Source organism: Mytilus californianus, unplaced genomic scaffold (assembly GCF_021869535.1).
Source record: "Mytilus californianus isolate M0D057914Y unplaced genomic scaffold, xbMytCali1.0.p SCAF_74, whole genome shotgun sequence".
Taxonomy (NCBI): domain Eukaryota; kingdom Metazoa; phylum Mollusca; class Bivalvia; order Mytilida; family Mytilidae; genus Mytilus; species Mytilus californianus.
This window is the reverse complement of record NW_026262728.1, coordinates 315,044-333,077: the sequence shown is the minus strand read 5'-3', so window position 1 is coordinate 333,077 and position 18,034 is coordinate 315,044. Positions and strand designations below refer to the sequence as shown.

General features: G+C 35.4%; 2 long non-coding RNA genes across 2 annotated transcripts in view; both read left to right on the top strand.

Annotated features, from left to right (window-relative positions):
- LOC127710363 (uncharacterized) overlaps positions 1-18,034 on the top strand; it is a 229,198-nt gene that overhangs the window by 16,857 nt on the left and 194,307 nt on the right. The gene's annotated exons all lie outside the window — the stretch shown is intronic.
- LOC127710365 (uncharacterized) lies at positions 58-2,412 on the top strand. Its single transcript, XR_007986156.1, has 2 exons — positions 58-176; positions 2,006-2,412. It is a non-coding gene; the product is annotated as an uncharacterized LOC127710365 (long non-coding RNA).

Genomic DNA, 18,034 nt, shown 5'->3' with positions numbered 1-18,034 from the left:
ATGCATGTTACGATCGTGACCCAGAAGTTATGAAGAATCTCGAGGGCTGTCCTACCATGAAGTCAAAACTCCGTCCAAATGCGGTACCTGACATTCCATTGACACAACCAACAACAGCTGAGCCAAGGCCACTTATACCTAAGCGGGGAGCTTATGAAAAGCGGAGAAAGGCTGACGTAAATATTTTTTTTTTATCTTCGCAAATATTTTTTTGCGTCCCCTTTTAATAATATTATTTTTTTATAGTTTCGTCATATTTGTGTACAGCCCAATATATCTCAGTGTTTAAAATTTGGTATCGTGTACCTCCTTAGTGTACCTCACTACCTGTTCACGTGTGCAGGTGTGTACACTGAAATTGGACATACATCCATAAACATCGATCAGAAGTTACAGGTATGCGGCACACTTTATCCGCAATGCTGGGTTACCTTTTGAAGTTGAAAGCTACAGGTGTCATGCCGCCAGGTGATGATAGATAAGACATAGGTAATATGCAATACTGCGTAATATGCGTCGAATCTGTATACATCCATGATCACCTGCTGGGTGCACAGGTGAGGTTGGAAAATAGACTAGAGCAAATGTTACAGACATAAGTTACGTAATGCATATCTGTTTTACCTGTTGGAATAAACAATACCCGACTGTCCGTTATGGGGTTTTACAGAATAGAGAAAAAAGGACTGACAGTGCAGCTTAAAAAGGGGGGGATAGGAAATAATGGGTTGCTGAATTTACTTTGTAAAGAATGGAGTATAATAAGCAAAATGAATAGACAATAAAAAAGAAATGTTTTTAAAGTAAGAAAAGAATTAAAAAAAAACCTGGAAAATTAAAAATTTAAATGCCTGTCAGTCTCCATAACTAAAACATAACCTGCAGTAGGTACATAGATTCTAATAAAAATTAGGCATGTATAAAAGGTGTATTGCAATTAAGTTTTTATTATTTACCCTTATTATTTCATTTATTTATGGAAAATCTTTTTATTTCTTTATAAAAAAAATTGTGAAGAGATGCCAAGTCATACTATCAAAATGATAGACCATTGATGCAAGGTTATTGAGGTGAAATATGCAAAAAGGTGACTTGAATGAAAAACAAATATTTTGGCTAGTGTATGTATGCAAGTCTTTATATCGCATAAGACATGAAGCTGAATAATATAGTTTTAACTTAAATAATGGAAATAAATCCAATTGATACAGACCTGGGAGTAGTAGATCATGTATAAGTATAGACTGAAGATATACACATTATAACAAATATCACAACAACAAAAAATCAGTACTCCTAGAACATTTTCAATGGGATGATTATGGAGGAGACAAATACATGAATATATTTTACTGTTTCAAAACTTCTTTAAATATTACTTTTAATACTTCCCCTGTTATGTCACACTTATTACACATGTATTGGGGGCTGCTTCAGTAATTCAAATTTCACACCCAACATACTTGGTAATTGTCTTATTTAATGTAATTCAATTACCTGTTAAATTCAAACATTTTTAAGAAATATATCTTGATTTATAGTGAAATAATTGTTATAGTACCGATATATTTCTACACAGATCTCTATATATGCATTCTAAATTTTAAAATGTGCATTATATTTCATATTGTGTTTATACGTGTATGTATGTGGTGCGACTATAATAAACTATAATAAACTTTTGAACTTGAACGCTACATTTAGCAAACTAACTAATTTAAATTATTAAATTAATATCTAAGAACCAATTTATTAGTGGTAAATTGATTGCTAATCAGACAACTATCCATGAAAGCTCAAATAAAATGGAGTTAAGAAGTTAGGTATATTTCTCTATATTTTTGATTTCATTATAATTGTAATTTAAAACCACATAATTATTCAGAAATGCAATTGACCATTGTGTGACCCAAGACGTTCACTTGTATTTATATGTCTTAAATAATTATCACAGTAATTAAAGTTCTGTAAAACTAAATTAACAACAAACATTTATTCTTTGCAGATCCTACAGCTTGCATATTGCTTGAAAGATCGTCAATGTCGGACTCTTCGGATGACACATTTATATCTTCTACTTGATTATTTTCAACAAGTAACGGCTCAAACTGATACGGTCGAATATCTAAAGTTTGAGAGTTGTCTTGAAAACTGCTGTCAACACCGTCCATTGTTTAATTATGCAGAAATGTGATCGACTTCGTCCATATTGAGACATTTTCTCAGCTTGTATCCACTGACGTCATCACGATCACGTGACCGGTATCTAATTAAAAATCAAAGATTACGACAAGCGCTGGATTATTTGACCATAAAAAGGCCGTTTCATGAGGTTTTGACAAGAAAAATTTATTAAAATATGTTTTTTGACCAATAGTAATTAATTAATTAAAAAAAAAAAAAAAAAAAAAATTGTGTCACGTCTCCTTTAAGCTATTTCAGTTGTTATTCTATAGTGTGTCTTTCTATGTTGTGATGTTACACTATTGTTTCAGAAAAAGGGTGAAGGTTTGGTACAATTAAAACGTTTAAACCCGCTGCATTTGTTTGCACCTGTCCTAAGTCAGGAATCTGATGTTCAGTAGTTGTCGTTTGTTGATGTGGTTCATAAGTGTTTCTCGTTTCTCGTTTTTTATATAGATAAGACCATTGGTTTTCACGTTTGAATGGTTTTACACTAGTAATTTGTGGGGCCCTTTATAGCTTACTGTTCGGTGTGAGCCAAGGCTCCGTGTTGAAGACCGTACTTTGACTTATAATGGTTTACTTTTATAAATTTTGACTTGGATGGAGAGTTGTCTCATTGACGCTCATACCACATCTTCTTATATCTATATAAAGCCTATAGAAAGTTTAAATGGTAACACACATAAGTATTCATCAGGGTGGGTTGTATGTATTCGTAGATACAATCGGTCTGTACTTGAGGTAGAGTTGATGTGTACGTCGAGCAGAAAGAACAAGAATATCATTGTAAGATGACCAGGGGGAAGCATAGTCAATATCTGTGAAAGGTAATCAGAGGTAACCGAAGTCAATGGATGTGTAAGATGACCAGAGGTAACCAACGTCAAAATATGTGTAATGAAAAAAAAAACATCATTGTAAGTTTACCACAAGGTACCATAGTCAATATCTGTGCAAGGTGACCAGAGGTAACCAAAGTCAATATAACTAGAGGTAACCAACGTCAATATATGTGTTAGGTGAGGTAACCAAATTGAACAATTGTGTAATGTGACCAGAGTATAATTGAAAGGTGACGAGAGGTAAAAATAGTCAATATCCTTTCAAGGTTACCAGAAGTAACCAAATTAATCATTTGTGTAAGGTGACCAGAACATCAGTGTAAGATTTCCAGAGGTAACAAAAGTCAAGATATGTGTAAGGTGACCAGAGTTATACAAAGTAAATTTCTGTGTAAGGTGATCAGATGACAAAAGTGAAGATATGTGTTAGGTGACCAGAGGTAAAAAATAAAATATTTGTGTAATGTGACAAGAACATCATTGTAAGGATACCAGAGGTAACCATAGTTAGTATCTTAACAAGGTGACTAGAGGTAACAAAGTTCAATATATGTGTAAGGTGACCAGAGGTAACCAAAGTGAATATCAGTGTAATATGACCAAATTAAGCATATATGTAAGGTGACCAGAGCATTAGTGTAAGGTAACCAGAGGTAACAATAGTCAATATCTGTGTAAGGTGAGTAGAGGTAATTAAACATAATCTCTGTTAGGCGAGCATGGGTAACCAAAGTCAACATATGTCAAATTATGGTGAAGAGAGGTAACCAAAGTCAATATCTGTGTCAATTGAGTAGATGTAACCAAAGTCATTATATCTACAAGGTGACCAGAAGTTACCATATTAAACATTTGTGTAAGGTGACCAGAACAGCAGTATAAGGTAACCAGAGGTAACAAAAGTCAATATCTGTGTCAATTGAGTAGATGTAACCAAAGTCATTATATCTACAAGGTGATCAGAAGTTACCATATTAAACATTTGTGTAAGGTGACCAGAACAGCAGTGTAAGGTAACCAGAGGTAACAATAGTCAATATCTGTGTAAGGTGAGCAGAAGTAACAAAAACGCTATCTCTGGTGGGCTAGCATTGGTACACAAAGTCAACATATGTGTAATTATGGTGAACAGAGGTATCTAAAGTCAATATCTGTCTAAAGAGAACACTAGAACCAATGTCAATATTTGCCTAAAGAGAATAAAGGGAACCAAATCTGTGTTCCGTGACCAGAGGTTATCAAAGTCAATATCTGCGTCAATTGAGTAGATGTAATCAAAGGCATTATGAGTGTTAGGTGACCAGAGGTAACCACGTTAGTTATATGTGTAAAGTTAACATAACATAAGGATACGGTGACCAGAGATAACTATAGTCAATATCTGTGTATTGTGATCAGAGGTAAATAAATCGATATCTGTGATAGGATATATTGTGTAACAAAAGTTACAATCTGTGTAAGGTGATTTGAGATAACCACATTCATATCTGTCTAAAAACAACCAGATTATCATTGTAAGATGATCAGGGAGAGGCATAGTCGATATCTGCGCAAGGTGACTTGAGGTACAGTTGATGTGTACGTCGAGTAGAAAAGCCTGTCGAATGTTTTGATTGTAATACACATTATTGATCATTAGGTCTTGGTTTATGTAAACGTAGTTGGTCTGTACTTGAGGTTCAGTTGATGTGTACCTCAAGAAGACAAAGCCTTTCGAAAGTTTTAATGGAAACACACATTAGTATTCAACAAGGTTGGTTGTATATTTACGTAGATACAATCGGTCTGTACTTGAGGTACAGTTGATGTGTACGTCGAGCAGAAAGAACAAGAATATTATTGTAAGATGACCAGGGGGGAGCCTAATCAATATATGTGAAAGGTAATCAGAGGTAACCAAAGTCGATATATGTGTTAGGTGACCAGAGGTAACCAACGTCAAAATATGTGTTAGGTGACCAGAAGTAAACAAATCAAATATATGTATAATTTGACAAGAACATCATTGTGAGGTAACCACAAGGTACCATAGTCAACATGTGTGCAAGTTTACCAAAGTTTACCAAATTCAATATGGCTAGAGGTAACCAACGTCAATATATGTGTAAGGTGACCAGAGGTAACCAAATTGAATAATTGTGTAATGTGACCAGAGTATTATTGTAAGGTGACGAGAGGTACACATAGTCAATATCCTTTCAAGGTTACCGGAGTTTACCAAATTAATAATATGAGTAAGGTGACAAGAACACCAGTGTTAGGTAACCAAAGGTAACCAAAGTCAATATATGTGTAAGGTGACCAGAGTTATCCAAAGTGAATTTCTGTGTAGGGTGACAAGAGGTAATCAGATTTAATATTTGTGTAATGTGAACAGAACATCAGGATGCGGTGATCAGAGATAACCAAAGTCAAAATTTGTGTATTGTGATCAGAGGTAAAGAAATCGATATCTGTGATTAGGTAACCAAATTGAATACTTGTGTAATCTGACTAGAGTATAATTGTAAGGTGACCAGACGTAAACAGAGTCAATATCCTTTCAAGGTGACCAGAGGTAACCAAATTAAATATTTGTGTAATGTGAACAGAACAATAGGATACGGTGACCAGAGATAACCAAAGTAAAAATTTGTGTATTGTGATCAAAGGTAAAGAAATCGATATCTGTGATAGGTGATATTGTGTAATTAAAGTTAACATCTGTGTAAGTAAGGTGACCAGAGATTACCACAGTCATATCTGTCTAAAAAGAACCAGATTATCATTGTAAGATGACCAGGGGGAAACATAGCCAATATCTGTGCAAGGTTACTTGAGGTACAGTTGATGTGTACGTCGAGTAGACAATGCCTGTAGAAACTTTTGTTGGTTATACACATCAATATTCATCAGAGTTGGGTGTATGCAGATTGAATTGGTCTGTACTTGAGGGTCAGTTGATGTGTATCTCCAGTAGACAAAGCCTTTCGAAAGTTTTAATGGTAACACACATTAGTATTCATCAAGGTTTGGTTGTACGAAGATACAATCTGTCTGTACTTGAGGTACAGTTGATGTGTACGTCAAGTAAACAAAGCCTGTCGAATGTTTTCATTGTAATACACATTAATGTTCCTTAGGTTTTGGTTTATGTAAACGTAGTTGGTCTGTTCTTGAGATTCAGTTGATTTGTACGTCAAGTAGAAAAAACCTGTCAAAATTGTTGTTAGTAATAGATATTCCTGTTCATTAGGTTCGAGTGTATGAAAATTGAATTGGTCTGTACTTGAGGTACAAATGATGTGTACTGCATGTAGACAAAGCCTGTCCAAAGTTTTGATTGTAATATACATTAATATTTATTATATTTGGGTGTATGTAGATTGAATTGGTCTGTACTTGAGGTACAGTTGATGTGTACGTCGAGCAGAAAGAACAAGAATATCATTGTAAGATGACCAGGGTGAAGCCTATTCAATCTCTGTGAAAGGTAATCAGAGGTACCTAAAGTCAATATATGTGTAAGGTGTCCAGAAGTAACCAAATCAAATATATGTGTAATGTGACAAGAACATCATTGTAAGGTAACCACAAGATACCATAGTAAATATCTGTGCAAGGTGACCAGAGGTAACCAAAGTCAATATGACTAGAGGTAACCGATGTCAATATATGTGTTAGGTGACCAGAGGTAACCAAATTGAGTAATTGTGTAATCTGACCGGAATATAATTGTGAGGTGAACAGAGGTAAACATAGTGTCAATATCCTTTCAAGGGTACCAGAGATAACCAAAGTCAAAATTTGTGTATTGTGATTAGAGGTAAAGAAATCGATATCTGTGATAGGTGATATTGTGTAACTAAAGTTAACATTTGTGTAAGTAAGGTGACCAGAGATTACCACAGTCATATCTGCCTAAAAACAACCAGATTATCATTGCAAGGTGACTTAAGGTACAGTTGATGTGTACGTTGAGAAGATAATGCCTGTAGAAACTTTTGATGGTAATACACATCAATATTCATCAGAGTTGGGTGTATGCAGATTGAATTGGTCTGTACTTGAGGGGTAGTTGATGTGTATCTCCAGTAGACAAAGCCTTTCGAAAGTTTTAATGGTAACACACACTAGTATTCATCAAGGTTTGGTCATAGGAAGATACAATCTGTCTGTACTTGAGGTACAGTTGATGTGTACGTCAAGTAAACAAAGCCTGTCGAATGTTTTCATTGTAATACACATTAATGTTCCTTAGGTTTTGGTTTATGTAAACGTAGTTGGTCTGTTCTTGAGATTCAGTTGATTTGTACGTCAAGTAGGAAAAACCTGTCAAAATTGTTGTTGGTAATAGACATTCCTGTTCATTAGGTTCGAGTGTATGAAAATTGAATTGGTCTATACTTGAGGTACAAACTATGTGTACTGCATGTAGACAACGCCTGTCCAAAGTTTTGATGGTATTATACATCAATATTTATTATATTTGGGTGTATGTAGATTGAATTGGTCTGTACTTGAGGTTCAGTTGATGTGAATCTCAAGTATACAAATCCTTTTGAATGTTTCAATGCTAACACACATAAATATTCATCAGGGTTAGGTGTATGCAGATTCAATCGGTCTGTATTTGAAGTGCAGTTGATGTGTACCTCAAGTAGACAAAGCCTTTCAAAAGTTTTAGTGGCACATTCGTATTCATCGGGGTTGATTGTATGTAGATTCAATCGGTCTGTACTTAAGGTACAGTTGATGTGTACGTCGAGCAGAAAGAACAAGAATATAATTGTAAGATGACGAGGGTGAATCCTACTCAATCTCTGTGAAAGGTAATCAGAGGTAACTAAAGTCAATATATGTGTAAGGTGTCCAGAAGTAACCAAATCAAATATATGTGTAATGTGACAAGAACATCATTGTAAGGTAACCACAAGATAACATAGTAAATATCTGTGCAAGGTGACCAGAGGTAACCAAAGTCAATATGACTAGAGGAAACCGATGTCAATATATGTGTAAGGTGACCAGAGGTAACCAAATTGAGTAATTGTGTAATCTGACCGGAGTATAATTGTAAGGTGACCAGAGGTAAACATAGTGTCAATATCCTTTCAAGGGTACCAGAGATAACCAAAGTCAAAATTTGTGTATTGTGATCAGAGGTAAAGAAATCGATATCTGTGATAGGTGATATTGTGTAACTAAAGTCAACATCTGTGTAAGTAAGGTGACCAGAGATTCCCACAGTCATTTCTGCCTAGAAACAACCAGATTATCATTGTAAGATGACCAGGGTGAAACATAGTCAATATCTTTGCAAGGTGACTTGAGGTACAATTGATGTGTACGTTGAGAAGATAATGCCTGTAGAAACTTTTGATGGTAATACACATTAATATTCATCAGAGTTGGGTGTATGCAGATTGAACTGGTCTGTACTTGAGGTGCAGTTGATGTGTACCTCAAGTAGACAAAGCCTTTAAAAAGTTTTAATGGTAACGTACATTAGTATGCATCGGGGTTGGTTGTATGTAGATTCAATTGGTATGTTCTTGAGGTACAGTTGATGTGTACTGCATGTAGACAAAGCCTGTCCAAAGTTTTGATGATGATATACATTAATATTTATTATATTTTGGTGTATAAGATAGAATTGGTCTGTACTTGAGCTTTAGTTGATGTGTATCTCAAGTACACAAATCCTTTCGAATGTTTCAATGCTAACACACATTAGTATTCATCAGGGTTAGTTGTATGTAGATTCAATCGGTCGATACTTGAGGTGCAGTTGATGTGTACCTCAAGTAGACAAAGCCTTTCAAAAGTTTTAATGGCATAATAGTATTCATCGGGATTGGTTGTATGTACATTCAATCGGTCTGTACTTGAGGTACAGTTGATGTGTACGTCGAGCAGAAAGAACAAGAATATCATTGTAAGATGACCAGGGTGAAGCCTAGTCAATCTCTGTTAAAGGTATTCAGAGGTAATCAAAGTCAATATATGTGTAAGGTGTCCAGAGGTAACCAACGTCAAAATATGTGATAGGTGACCAGAGGTAACCAAATCAAATATCTGTGTAAAGTGACAAGAACATCACTGTAAGGTAACCACAAGATACCATAGTCAATATCTGTGCAAGGTGACCAGAGGTAACCAAAGTCAATATGACTAGAGGTAACCAACGTCGATATATGTGTAAGGTGACCAGAGGTAACCAAATTAAATAATTGTGTAATCTGACCAAAATATAATTGTAAGGTGACCAGAGGTAAACATAGTCAATATCCTTTCAAGGTTACCAGAAATAACCAAATTAATCATATGCGTTAGGTGACCAGAACATCAGTGTAAGGTAACCAGCGGTAACCAAAGTCAATGTTTGTGTAAGGTGACCAGTGTTAAACAACGTGAATTTCTGTGTAGGGTGACCAGAGGTAACCAAAGTGAATATATGTGTTACCCAGAGGTAACCAAATTAAATATTTGTGTAATGTGAACAGAATATTGGGTCACTGTGATCAGAGACAACCAAAGTCAAAATTTGTGTATTGTGATCAAAGGTAAAGAAATCGATATCTGTGATAGGTGATATTGTGTAACTAAAGTTAGCATCTGTGTAAGTGAGGTGACCAGAGATTACCACAGTCATATCTGTCTAAAAAGAACCAGATTATCATTGTAAGATGACCAGTGGGAAGCATAGCCAATATTTGTGCAAGGTGACTTGAGGGTTAGTTGATGTGTAATTTGAGTAGACAAAGCCTGTAGAAACTTTTGATGGTAATACACATCATTATTCATCAGAGTTGGGTGTATGCAGATTGAATTGGTCTCTGCTTGAGGGGCAGTTTATATGTATCTCAAATAGGCGAAGCATTTCGATAGTTTTTATGTAAACACACATTAGTATTCATCAAGGTTTGGTTGTACGAAGATACAATCTGTCTGTACTTGAGGTACTGTTGATGTGTACGTCGAGTAGACAAAGCCTGTCGAATCTTTTCATTGTAATACACATTAATGTTCCTTAGGTTTTGGTTGATGTAAACGTAGTTGGTCTGTACTTGAGATTCAGTTGATTTGTACGTCAAGTAGAAAAAACCTGTCAAAATTGTTGTTGGTAATAGACCTTCCTCTTCATTAGGTTCGAGTGTATGAAAATTGAATTGGTCTGTACTTGAGGTACAAATGATGTGTACTGCATGTAGACAAAGCCTGTCAAAAGTTTTGATGGTAATATACAATAATATTCATTATATTTGGGTGTATGTAGATATAATTGGTCTGTACTTGAGGATTAGTTGATGTGTATCTCAAGTAGACAAATCCTTTCGAATGTTTCAATGTTAACACACATTAGTATTCATCAGGTTCAGTTGTATGTAGATTCAATCGGTCTGTACTTGAGGTGCAGTTGATGTGTACTGCATGTAGACAAAGCCTGTCCAAAGTTTTGATGATGATATACATTAATATTTATTATATTTTGGTGTATATAGATAGAATTGGTCTGTACTTGAGCTTTAGTTGATGTGTATTTCAAGTACACAAATCCTTTCGAATGTTTCAATGCTAACACACATTAGTATTCATCAGGGTTAGTTGTATGCAGATTCAATCGGTCTGTACTTGAGGTGCAGTTGATGTGTACCTCAAGTAGACAAAGCCTTTCAAAAGTTTTAATGGCATAATAGTATTCATCGGGATTGGTTGTATGTAGATTCAATCGGTCTGTACTTGAGGTACAGTTGATGTGTTCGTCGAGCAGAAAGAACAAGAATATCATTGTAAGATGACCAGGGTGAAGCCTAGTCAATCTCTGTTAAAGGTATTCAGAGGTAATCAAAGTCAATATATGTGTAAGGTGTCCAGAGGTAACCAATGTCAAAATATGTGATAGGTGACCAGAGGTAACCAAATCAAATATCTGTGTAATGTGACAAGAACATCATTGTAAGGTAACCACAAGATACCATAGTCAATATCTGTGCAAGGTGACCAGAGGTAACCAAAGTCAATATGACTAGAGGTAACCAACGTCGATATATGTGTAAGGTGACCAGAGGTAACCAAATTAAATAATTGTGTAATCTGACCAAAATATAATTGTAAGGTGACCAGAGGTAAACATAGTCAATATCCTTTCAAGGTTACCAGAAATACCCAAATGAATCATATGCGTAAGGTGACCAGAACATCAGTGTAAGGTAACCAGAGGTAACCAAAGTCAATGTTTGTGTAAGGTGACCAGAGTTAAACAACGTGAATTTCTGTGTAGGGTGACCAGAGGTAACCAAAGTGAATATATGTGTTAGGTGACCAGAGGTAACCAAATTAAATATTTGTGTAATGTGAACATAATATTGGGTCACTGTGATCAGAGACAACCAAAGTCAAAATTTGTGTATTGTGATCAAAGGTAAAGAAATCGATATCTCTGATAGGTGATATTGTGTAACTAAAGTTAGCATCTGTGTAAGTGAGGTGACCAGAGATTACCACAGTCATATATGTCTAAAAAGAACCAGATTATCATTGTAAGATGACCAGTGGGAAGCATAGCCAATATTTGTGCAAGGTGACTTGAGGGTTAGTTGATGTGTAATTTGAGTAGACAAAGCCTGTAGAAACTTTTGATGGTAATACACATCATTATTCATCAGAGTTGGGTGTATGCAGATTGAATTGGTCTCTGCTTGAGGGGCAGTTTATATGTATCTCAAGTAGGCAAAGCATTTCGATAGTTTTTATGTAAACACACATTAGTATTCATCAAGGTTTAGTTGGACGAAGATACAATCTGTCTGTACTTGAGGTACTGTTGATGTGTACGTCGAGTAGACAAAGCCTGTCGAATCTTTTCATTGTAATACACATTAATGTTCCTTAGGTTTTGGTTGATGTAAACGTAGTTGGTCTGTACTTGAGATTCAGTTGATTTGTACGTCAAGTAGAAAAACCTGTCAAAATTGTTGTTGGTAATAGACCTTCCTCTTCATTAGGTTCGAGTGTATGAAAATTGAATTGGTCTGTACTTGAGGTACAAATGATGTGTACTGCATGTAGACAAAGCCTGTCCAAAGTTTTGATGGTGATATACAATAATATTCATTATATTTGGGTGTATGTAGATATAATTGGTCTGTACTTGAGGATTAGTTGATGTGTATCTCAAGTAGACAAATCCTTTCGAATGTTTCAATGTTAACACACATTAGTATTCATCAGGTTTAGTTGTATGTAGATTCAATCGGTCTGTACTTGAGGTGCAGTTGATGTGTACTGCATGTAGACAAAGCCTGTCCAAAGTTTTGATGATGATATACATTAATATTTATTATATTTTGGTGTATATAGATAGAATTGGTCTGTACTTGAGGATTAGTTAATGTGTATCTCAAGTAGACAAATCCTTTCGAATGTTTCAATGTTAACACACATTAGTATTCATCAGGTTTAGTTGTATGTAGATTCAATCGGTCTGTACTTGAGGTGCAGTTGATGTGAACTGCATGTAGACAAAGCCTGTCCAAAGTTTTGATGATGATATACATTAATATTTATTATATTTTGGTGTATATAGATAGAATTGGTCTGTACTTGAGCTTTAGTTGATGTGTATCTCAAGTACACAAATCCTTTCGAATGTTTCAATGCTAACACACATTAGTATACATCAGGGTTAGTTGTATGTAGATTCAATCGGTCTGTACTTGAGGTGCAGTTGATGTGTACCTCAAGTAGACAAAGCCTTTCAAAAGTTTTAATGGCATAATAGTATTCATCGGGATTGGTTGTATGTAGATTCAATCGGTCTGTACTTGAGGTACAGTTGATGTGTACGTCGAGCAGAAAGAACAACAAAATCATTGTAAGATGACCAGGGTGAAGCCTAGTCAATCTCTGTTAAAGGTATTCAGAGGTAATCAAAGTCAATATATGTGTAAGGTGTCCAGAGGTAACCAACGTCAAAATATGTGATAGGTGACCAGAGGTAACCAAATCAAATATCTGTGTAATGTGACAAGAACATCATTGTAAGGTAACCACAAGATACCATAGTCAATATCTGTGCAAGGTGACCAGAGGTAACCAAAGTCAATATGACTAGAGGTAACCAACGTCGATATATGTGTAAGGTGACCAGAGGTAACCAAATTAAATAATTGTGTAATCTGACCAAAATATAATTGTAAGGTGACCAGAGGTAAACATAGTCAATATCCTTTCAAGGTTACCAGAAATAACCAAATTAATCATATGCGTAAGGTGACCAGAACAGCAGTGTAAGGTAACCAGAGGTAACCAAAGTCAATGTTTGTGTAAGGTGACCAGAGTTAAACAACGTGAATTTCTGTGTAGGGTGACCAGAGGTAACCAAAGTGAATATATGTGTTAGGTGACCAGAGGTAACCAAATTAAATATTTGTGTAATGTGAACAGAATATTGGGTCACTGTGATCAGAGACAACCAAAGTCAAAATTTGTGTATTGTGATCAAAGGTAAAGAAATCGATATATGTGATAGGTGATATTGTGTAACTAAAGTTAGCATCTGTGTAAGTGAGGTGACCAGAGATTACCACAGTCATATATGTTTAAAAAGAACCAGATTATCATTGTAAGATGACCAGTGGGAAGCATAGCCAATATTTGTGCAAGGTGACTTGAGGGTTAGTTGATGTGTAATTTGAGTAGACAAAGCCTGTAGAAACTTTTGATGGTAATACACATCATTATTCATCAGAGTTGGGTGTATGCAGATTGAATTGGTCTCTGCTTGAGGGGCAGTTTATATGTATCTCAAGTAGGCAAAGCATTTCGATAGTTTTTATGTAAACACACATTAGTATTCATCAAGGTTTAGTTGGACGAAGATACAATCTGTCTGTACTTGAGGTACTGTTGATGTGTACGTCGAGTAGACAAAGCCTGTCGAATCTTTTCATTGTAATACACATTAATGTTCCTTAGGTTTTGGTTGATGTAAACGTAGTTGGTCTGTACTTGAGATTCAGTTGATTTGTACGTCAAGTAGAAAAACCTGTCAAAATTGTTGTTGGTAATAGACCTTCCTCTTCATTAGGTTCGAGTGTATGAAAATTGAATTGGTCTGTACTTGAGGTACAAATGATGTGTACTGCATGTAGACAAAGCCTGTCCAAAGTTTTGATGGTGATATACAATAATATTCATTATATTTGGGTGTATGTAGATATAATTGGTCTGTACTTGAGGATTAGTTGATGTGTATCTCAAGTAGACAAATCCTTTCGAATGTTTCAATGTTAACACACATTAGTATTCATCAGGTTTAGTTGTATGTAGATTCAATCGGTCTGTACTTGAGGTGCAGTTGATGTGTACTGCATGTAGACAAAGCCTGTCCAAAGTTTTGATGATGATATACATTAATATTTATTATATTTTGGTGTATATAGATAGAATTGGTCTGTACTTGAGGATTAGTTAATGTGTATCTCAAGTAGACAAATCCTTTCGAATGTTTCAATGTTAACACACATTAGTATTCATCAGGTTTAGTTGTATGTAGATTCAATCGGTCTGTACTTGAGGTGCAGTTGATGTGAACTGCATGTAGACAAAGCCTGTCCAAAGTTTTGATGATGATATACATTAATATTTATTATATTTTGGTGTATATAGATAGAATTGGTCTGTATTTGAGCTTTAGTTGATGTGTATCTCAAGTACACAAATCCTTTCGAATGTTTCAATGCTAACACACATTAGTATACATCAGGGTTAGTTGTATGTAGATTCAATCGGTCTGTACTTGAGGTGCAGTTGATGTGTACCTCAAGTAGACAAAGCCTTTCAAAAGTTTTAATGGCATAATAGTATTCATCGGGATTGGTTGTATGTAGATTCAATCGGTCTGTACTTGAGGTACAGTTGATGTGTACGTCGAGCAGAAAGAACAACAAAATCATTGTAAGATGACCAGGGTGAAGCCTAGTCAATCTCTGTTAAAGGTATTCAGAGGTAATCAAAGTCAATATATGTGTAAGGTGTCCAGAGGTAACCAACGTCAAAATATGTGATAGGTGACCAGAGGTAACCAAATCAAATATCTGTGTAATGTGACAAGAACATCATTGTAAGGTAACCACAAGATACCATAGTCAATATCTGTGCAAGGTGACCAGAGGTAACCAAAGTCAATATGACTAGAGGTAACCAACGTCGATATATGTGTAAGGTGACCAGAGGTAACCAAATTAAATAATTGTGTAATCTGACCAAAATATAATTGTAAGGTGACCAGAGGTAAACATAGTCAATATCCTTTCAAGGTTACCAGAAATAACCAAATTAATCATATGCGTAAGGTGACCAGAACAGCAGTGTAAGGTAACCAGAGGTAACCAAAGTCAATGTTTGTGTAAGGTGACCAGAGTTAAACAACGTGAATTTCTGTGTAGGGTGACCAGAGGTAACCAAAGTGAATATATGTGTTAGGTGACCAGAGGTAACCAAATTAAATATTTGTGTAATGTGAACAGAATATTGGGTCACTGTGATCAGAGACAACCAAAGTCAAAATTTGTGTATTGTGATCAAAGGTAAAGAAATCGATATCTGTGATAGGTGATATTGTGTAACTAAAGTTAGCATCTGTGTAAGTGAGGTGACCAGAGATTACCACAGTCATATATGTTTAAAAAGAACCAGATTATCATTGTAAGATGACCAGTGGGAAGCATAGCCAATATTTGTGCAAGGTGACTTGAGGGTTAGTTGATGTGTAATTTGAGTAGACAAAGCCTGTAGAAACTTTTGATGGTAATACACATCATTATTCATCAGAGTTGGGTGTATGCAGATTGAATTGGTCTCTGCTTGAGGGGCAGTTTATATGTATCTCAAGTAGGCAAAGCATTTCGATAGTTTTTATGTAAACACACATTAGTATTCATCAAGGTTTGGTTGTACGAAGATACAATCTGTCTGTACTTGAGGTACTGTTGATGTGTACGTCGAGTAGACAAAGCCTGTCGAATCTTTTCATTGTAATACACATTAATGTTCCTTAGGTTTTGGTTAATGTAAACGTAGTTGGTCTGTACTTGAGATTCAGTTGATTTGTACGTCAAGTAGAAAAAACCTGTCAAAATTGTTGTTGGTAATAGACCTTCCTCTTCATTAGGTTCGAGTGTATGAAAATTGAATTGGTCTGTACTTGAGGTACAAATGATGTGTACTGCATGTAGACAAAGCCTGTCCAAAGTTTTGATGGTGATATACAATAATATTCATTATATTTGGGTGTATGTAGATAGAATTGGTCTGTACTTGAGGATTAGTTGATGTGTATCTCAAGTAGACAAATCCTTTCGAATGTTTCAATGTTAACACACATTAGTATTCATCAGGTTTAGTTGTATGTAGATTCAATCGGTCTGTACTTGAGGTGCAGTTGATGTGTACCTCAAGTAGACAAAGCCTTTCAAAAGTTTTAATGGCACATTAGTATTCATCGGGGTTGGTTGTATGTAGATTCAATCGGTCTGTACTTGAGGTACAGTTGATGTGTACGTCGAACAGAAAGAACAAGAATATCATTGTAAGATGACCAGGGTGAAGCCTAGTCAATCTCTGTTAAAGGTATTCCGAGGTAACCAAAGTCAATCTATGTGTAAGGTGTCCAGAGGTAACCAACGTCAAAATATGTGTTAGGTGACCAGAGGTAACAAAATCAAATATCTATGTAATGTGACAAGAACATCATTGAAAGGTAACCACAAGATACCATAGTCAATATCTGTGCTAGGTGACCAGAGGTAACCAAAGTCAATATTACTAGAGGTAACCAACGTCAATATATGTGTAAGGTTACCAGAGGTAACCAAATTGAATAATTGTGTAATCGCACAAGAGTATAATTGTAAGGTGACCAGAGGTAAACATAGTCAATATCCTTTCAAGGTTACCAGAAATAACCAAATTAATCATATGCTTAAGGTGACCAGAACATCAGTGTAAGGTAACCAGAGGTAACCAAAGTCTATGTTTGTGTAAGGTGACCAGAGATATCCAACGTGAATTTCTGTGTAGGATGACTAGAGGTAACCAAAGTGAATATATTTGTTAGGTGACCAGAGGTAGCCAAATTAAATATTTGTGTAATGTAAACAGAATATCAGGTCACGGTGATCAGAGACAACCAAAGTCAAAATTTGTGTATTGTGATCAAAGGTAAAGAAATCGATATCTGTGATTGGTGATATTGTGTTACTAAAGTTAGCATCTGTGTAAGTGAGGTGACCAGAGATTACAACAGTCATATCTGTCTAAAAAGAACCAGGTTATCATTGTAAGATGACCAGTGGGAAGCATAGCCAATATTTGTGCAAGGTGACTTGAGGTTCAGTTGATGTGTAATTCGAGTAGACAATGCCTGTAGAAACTTTTGATGGTAATACACATCATTATTCATCAGAGTTGGGTGTATGCAGATTGAATTGGTCTCTACTTGAGGTGCAGTTTATGTGTATCATAAGTAGGCAAAGCCTTTCTATAGTTTTAATGTAAACACACATTAGTATTCATCAAGGTTTGGTTGTACAAAGATACAATCTGTCTGTACTTGAGGTACTGTTGATGTGTACGTCGAGTAGACACAGCCTGTCGAATCTTTTCATTGTAATACACATTAATGTTCCTTAGGTTTTGGTTGATGTAAACGTAGTTGGTCTGTTCTTGAGATTCAGTTGATTTGTACGTCAAGTAGAAAAAACCTGTCAAAATTGTTCTTGGTAATAGACCTTCCTCTTCATTAGGTTCGAGTGTATGAAAATTGAATTGGTCTGTACTTGAGGTACAAATGATGTGTACTACATGTAGACAAAGCCTGTCCAAAGTTTTGATGGTGATATACATTAATATTCATTATATTTGGGTGTATGTAGATAGAATTGGTCTGTACTTGAGGTTTAGTTGATGTATATCTCAAGTAGACAAATCCTTTCGAATGTTTCAATGCTAACACACATTAT